This window comes from Bubalus bubalis, chromosome 6, assembly GCF_019923935.1.
Source record: "Bubalus bubalis isolate 160015118507 breed Murrah chromosome 6, NDDB_SH_1, whole genome shotgun sequence".
NCBI classification, from domain to species: domain Eukaryota; kingdom Metazoa; phylum Chordata; class Mammalia; order Artiodactyla; family Bovidae; genus Bubalus; species Bubalus bubalis.
In genome coordinates, this window is record NC_059162.1 from 108,059,182 (window position 1) to 108,064,177 (window position 4,996).

The 4,996-nt window shown below is 52.3% G+C and overlaps 1 long non-coding RNA gene across 1 annotated transcript; it reads left to right on the plus strand.

Moving 5' to 3' along the window:
• The first annotated feature begins 1,269 nt into the window (after positions 1-1,269).
• Positions 1,270-3,932, plus strand: LOC112585720. Its single transcript, XR_003110263.3, has 2 exons — positions 1,270-1,837; positions 3,152-3,932. It is a non-coding gene; the product is annotated as an uncharacterized LOC112585720 (long non-coding RNA).
• Positions 3,933-4,996: the final 1,064 nt, after the last annotated feature.

Consider the following 4,996-nt stretch of genomic DNA (forward strand, 5'->3'; position numbering starts at 1 on the left):
AGAACCAACTCCGACAGAACTGTCCCTCAGTGAAAATGATTGTGTTCGGAGGTAGTGAGCACCCCACCACTGGTAGTATGCAAGTGGAGTGAGGAAAGGATTCCTGCTTCAAGCTCCCAGTTTCAGCAAAAATACTAGGCCGTACTGATAAAACCACCCTTTGTTGGCTATATACACATATATTATAGTCAACAAATATGTAATCCATATTTCCCCTATTTTAAGGTGTACTTTATGAAATGAATATTTCAGAAACTGGGACTGTCTTAAATCAGTGTGTACGCTTCATGCATAATGCATCCTTCTTTCTGAAAAGCTGTTATTCAAGCTTTTTTGAATCAGCAAAATGAAGTGTACACTTTGAGAAGTTGTTCTGACAATCTGTATTTCATCTTACATTTGCCCTATTAGAATGCATGTCTTGACTTTACAGAAATCTATCTAAATAAATGATGTGTACAAAAAAAAATACAGCTTTCTTAGTGAAGCCATACTCAAATGTATTGAATCCAGCAGCAGGTGACAGTTTACCCTGTTGCTGCCATCCTGGCATCAGAAACGGAAGCGAGACAGGCTATTAAATCGGCTTTTAACATATTCAGAACAGAAGGTTCTTGGCTAGGGGAAAAAAATTCCACTTATCAAGAGATGTTATCCCTTCAAAGGATGAGAAACTATTTCATCATAAAGAGAGTTTGGAGGGAGCTTTTTGTTCTGCGAGGACAACATCTGGATTTGAATATGTCCATCCTCAAAAGGAGATTTTTCTCATAATGGATCGGACTCAAAACACTCAGAGCATAAGGATCGGTGCTTTTTCAAAAGGAGACACTTGCGGAGGCGCGCGGGGGGCCCTCGTGTCTCCGCAGCGCCAGCTCGGGAGGTCCAGGAGGGCCCCCGCGCCCTTGACTAACTTTCACACTGAAAGCCTCTCCATCATCTTCTACCTCCCCACCCTACTCCGGGAATTTGGGACCTGAATTCATTTAAAAACATTTGTGAATTCAGGAGGCTCTCTTTAAAAAAAAATCTGCCAAGGATATATTACCATGAAAGATCATTTGAGAGGCTAGAAAGAAGGAAGTCAGGTCAAGGCCGGCGCGGGCTGTGCTGTATAAGTTTGGGAAGGATGCTACGCGGAGCCGGGCCACCTGTGGACCACCCAGGCGGACACATGCCCGCCGATGTGGGTTTGAATCCCGGCTCTGCGGGTCCCTTCCGACGCGACCTGGGGGGAAGTTGTGTAACCTCTGCGCCCTGACACGCTCTTTCCTGGAGCCTAGAACTGGAAAGAAGCCCCTGGAATCCCTGACATCAGAGGTGACGCGAGCCTTCGCAAGCGATGACTAGGCAGAATCCGTCGCCACTCCCTTTCCCGCGTCCCGGCCGCTCTGCGCGGGTGTGTCGCCTCCGACCAGGTGGCTCTGGCTCCTGCAGCAGCTTTCTCTAGGTCCGCGCGCCCCAGAGCCCGCCGGGGCCCGCCAGACCCTCGGGGCTCCTCGGCTAACACAGCCCGATTTCTAATTACAAGGCCCGTGGGCCGGGCTGTGGCGCCCCCTCCCGGTAACGGCAGGGAGGCGGTGCACGGAAGACGTCATTGCCACATTTTAATCAAAGGAAGTCCTTTCTGGGGTCCAGCCTCGACTTCTCCCGCGGGGGCCGTTTGCAGGAAGAAAGGTCATAGGGAGCTCAATAGTCCCGTTGCCGGCTAGGCTGGACACCACCTTGAGGCCCAATTGAAAGGAACCGCCTGGAGTAGGACCCTGCCAGCATGTCTCTGCTGAAAGAGACTTTTGGGGAGTCAGGCTAAGGACTACTGTGCTGGGCGGGTGCGAAGGTGAGGGGGTGGGTACGAGGGGTGGGTGTGTTGGGGGCGGATGGTGAGGGGGCGGTGCATGAGTGAAGATCTCAGCTGGGCTGTGGGAAGGACGGAGGGGCCCCAAAGGAAGGATTGTAGCTTAGGGCTTTTGAGAAAAAGAAAAAAAAAAAAAAAAAAAAAGGACTAGGAAGGGAGCCTGTGCCTGAGGGAGGGATTTGGTGCGGCCCCCAACTCACTGACCTGGTCCGCTTCTCCCGGGACAGATTTTATCAGTGCCTCAGCGGTATTGGGGAAGGTTTTCAGTGAGGCATTTTTCTTCATAAAGCAAGCAAGAGGGACTCATTAAACCCCAGGCAGAATGTCACAATGATGAGAGATGTTGAACGTCAGAATTAGAAGCAGGGTTGGGTGGGGCGGACCTTACCATGGAGGCAAGCCCCCAGGTGAAGTGGGGTCCAGACAAAAGTAGGTGGCGCCCCTGAAGCTCCCTGTCTGTCTGAGGGGCCTGTGCCTAGGGTGAAGTCCTTGGGGGCCCAGAGTAGAAAGGCCTCTAATGAGATCCTTGGTGATTCTCACCCTTGGGGATAGGATGGACCTGGGAAGGTGAGAATGGGCTGGGGGAGAAATCAAGGTTTAGAGTCGCCCCACTTGACAAAGTTATCTTCCTTTACCACTCAACTTGCCTCTTCCCCAGACAGTTCTGGGAGAGGTCCCACTGCCCGCCCCCGCCCCCCACCCCAGTCCCCCTCGTGCTCCCATCACTCCTCTTCTACGATGGCGGCTCCAGGCTGTCTTTCCCTCGGGGGCTGTTGTGCTCCATCCTGGCTCCCTCCCAGCACCCAGCATGCTGCCCAGTGCATGGCTGGTGCTCAGTGAATATTTGATGACTTCTGTCGATTTGGGAAGGGCCCCAGTTCCTCCTTGGCTTTAGACTAGATTTGAGCAGGCAGAAGAGGAGGCTTGAGAGGTAGTGATCTGGGCTGTCCGTCCTCTTTCTGAAGGGCCCTGTTTCACAGTCTGATTTCCCAGGCAGGGTTACCCTCTCCCTCCATTAGAGCCCGTCCTCATCACCTTAGGCGCCCAGCCAGGCCCCCTCCTCATCCAGCTTGGCCTCTCATTTCCCACCCTGGGCCCATCCCCCTCCATGTGACTGACCCCTCCCTTCCTCACCCTGCTTAGCCTCTGACACCCCCAACACTCAAGGCCAGGCTGTCCCTCTGTGACAGATGCTCTCCCCCACCAGCTGGGGCGCTGAACCTGCCCCTCCTACATGGGCCCCTCCTCACTCTGCTGTGACACCCCTTCTCGTCCACCATGTTTCTCCATTCTTAGGCTGGAGTCTGCCCTGCTCTGCTGCCGCTGATGGTTTTAGGACCTAAAGGTTCAGGAAGGACAGAAGAGAAGAGAAGGAGCAGAAAAAGTATTTTAACAATGGAAATTCTTGTGCAAGCAAAACCTTGGAAAGAAGATATAAAATAGAGCTGCTCTGGAGCCTCACCCACTTGGTCCCACTCTCAGAACTGTCATTAAATCCTGAGGTGGGGAGAGTGTTTCTTGGTGTACAATTTGGGAAATACTGGAAGAATTCTGCCTAGAATAAAAAGGATGTTGCTTTGCAGCCACTTAGATGTCCTCTCTGAGCTTTTCTGAGAAGGTGACTTCTGCTGATGGGAGGATGGAGCTTGGGGGCCAGCCGTTGCTGCCGCCTGGGGGATGGGTCTCTGAGGGGGCTGGAGGGCCCTGTGCAGGTGTTGGGGGCCTGTGGGAGGTGGATCAGGGTCTGCAGGGCAGGGGCTGTGAGTTACAGCACCTGCGTGTGTGGAGGCACCAGCCTGACCACCCCCTTCCCTGCCTGTGCCCCTCTGTGCCCCTCTGTGTCCCCATCTCTGGTCACCTCCAGGAAGAGAACCAGGAGACTCTACTTCGGTGGCTTAAGCAGATGTCAGTGACCTCCCGATGGTTCTCATCACACCATGAGCAACACTTTACCGTTTGCAAAACGGTTTCACATCCAGTCGTGGGTTTGATCTGATCTTGCAGCCGTTGGTAGAGATAGTGCTGTGGCTAATCCGTCCTCCCCCACCTTCCCCAGAGAGAAGAGGAAGTTGAGGATCAGGAGTTGCGTAAATTGCCCCAGCAGCAGAGAGGAGGCCTGGAATCCCAGACTCCATTCCCAGTACCTTCCGGGCACTGTTGGCCTTTCCCAGGCCTCTCCCCACCCCGTCTCTTTATCATGCTTATTGAGGTAATGAGCTTCTTCAGGACACGACTGAAGCGATTTAGCAGCAGCAGCAGCAGCAGCAGCCTGAGCCAAGCGTGAGGTTACGGCTTAGGGGTAGGATTCTGTGGTCGGGTAGAAAACAGGTCAAGAGTCATGACCTGTTTCCCAAAACCCCGGGGGCAAGCTCCAAGGCCCCCTCACTGGAGTGGGGGGTGTGGAGTAGGATGATCACATAATTAGTCATCCAGATTAGAACACTTTTGAGAATGAACGGGAGTGCTGTTAATAGTGACTTCATGGCAACAGCGCTGAACAGGGACCTGAGGTCACTATGGTATCACCTGCCCAGCCTCTTCTTCGTCTTCACAGCCTCAGACCTCCAGACCTGAAGCAGAACAGCGACCATTCCCTGGGTGCTCCTTAGAGCTTATTTTATTAGATCTCCATGAAAACGTGTGGCTGATCCACTTAATTGTTCCCATTTTATTAACTGAGAGACTGAGGCCCAGAAGACTCTTGCCCCCACACAAACAACTGGTAAGTGGTGGAGCTGGGATTTGAACCCGAGGAGTCTGGCTTACTTTGAGAAGATTCTATTGATAATAACATTTTAATGAATTGATTTGGCCCACAAGAATTGGCAGGGAATGGGTGTTCGTCCATCTTTCATCAGACCTCTCCCCTCACCCCCCATCTCCCTAAGCTGTCTTTAGCTCAAGGACATCATTAAAAGGACCTTTGAGTGATGAGGGGATGTGTAGACAAGAACGGTCCACTGGGAATGGAAGCATAGTGGCAGGATGAGTATAGTTAAAGCTGACATTTTTTTTGGCTGCATCTCATGGCAGGCAGGATCCTATTTCCCCAAACAGGGTTTGAACCTGTGCCCTCTGCAGTGCAAGCATGGAGTTTTAACTACTGGACCATCAGGGAAGTCCCACAGCTAACATTAGAGA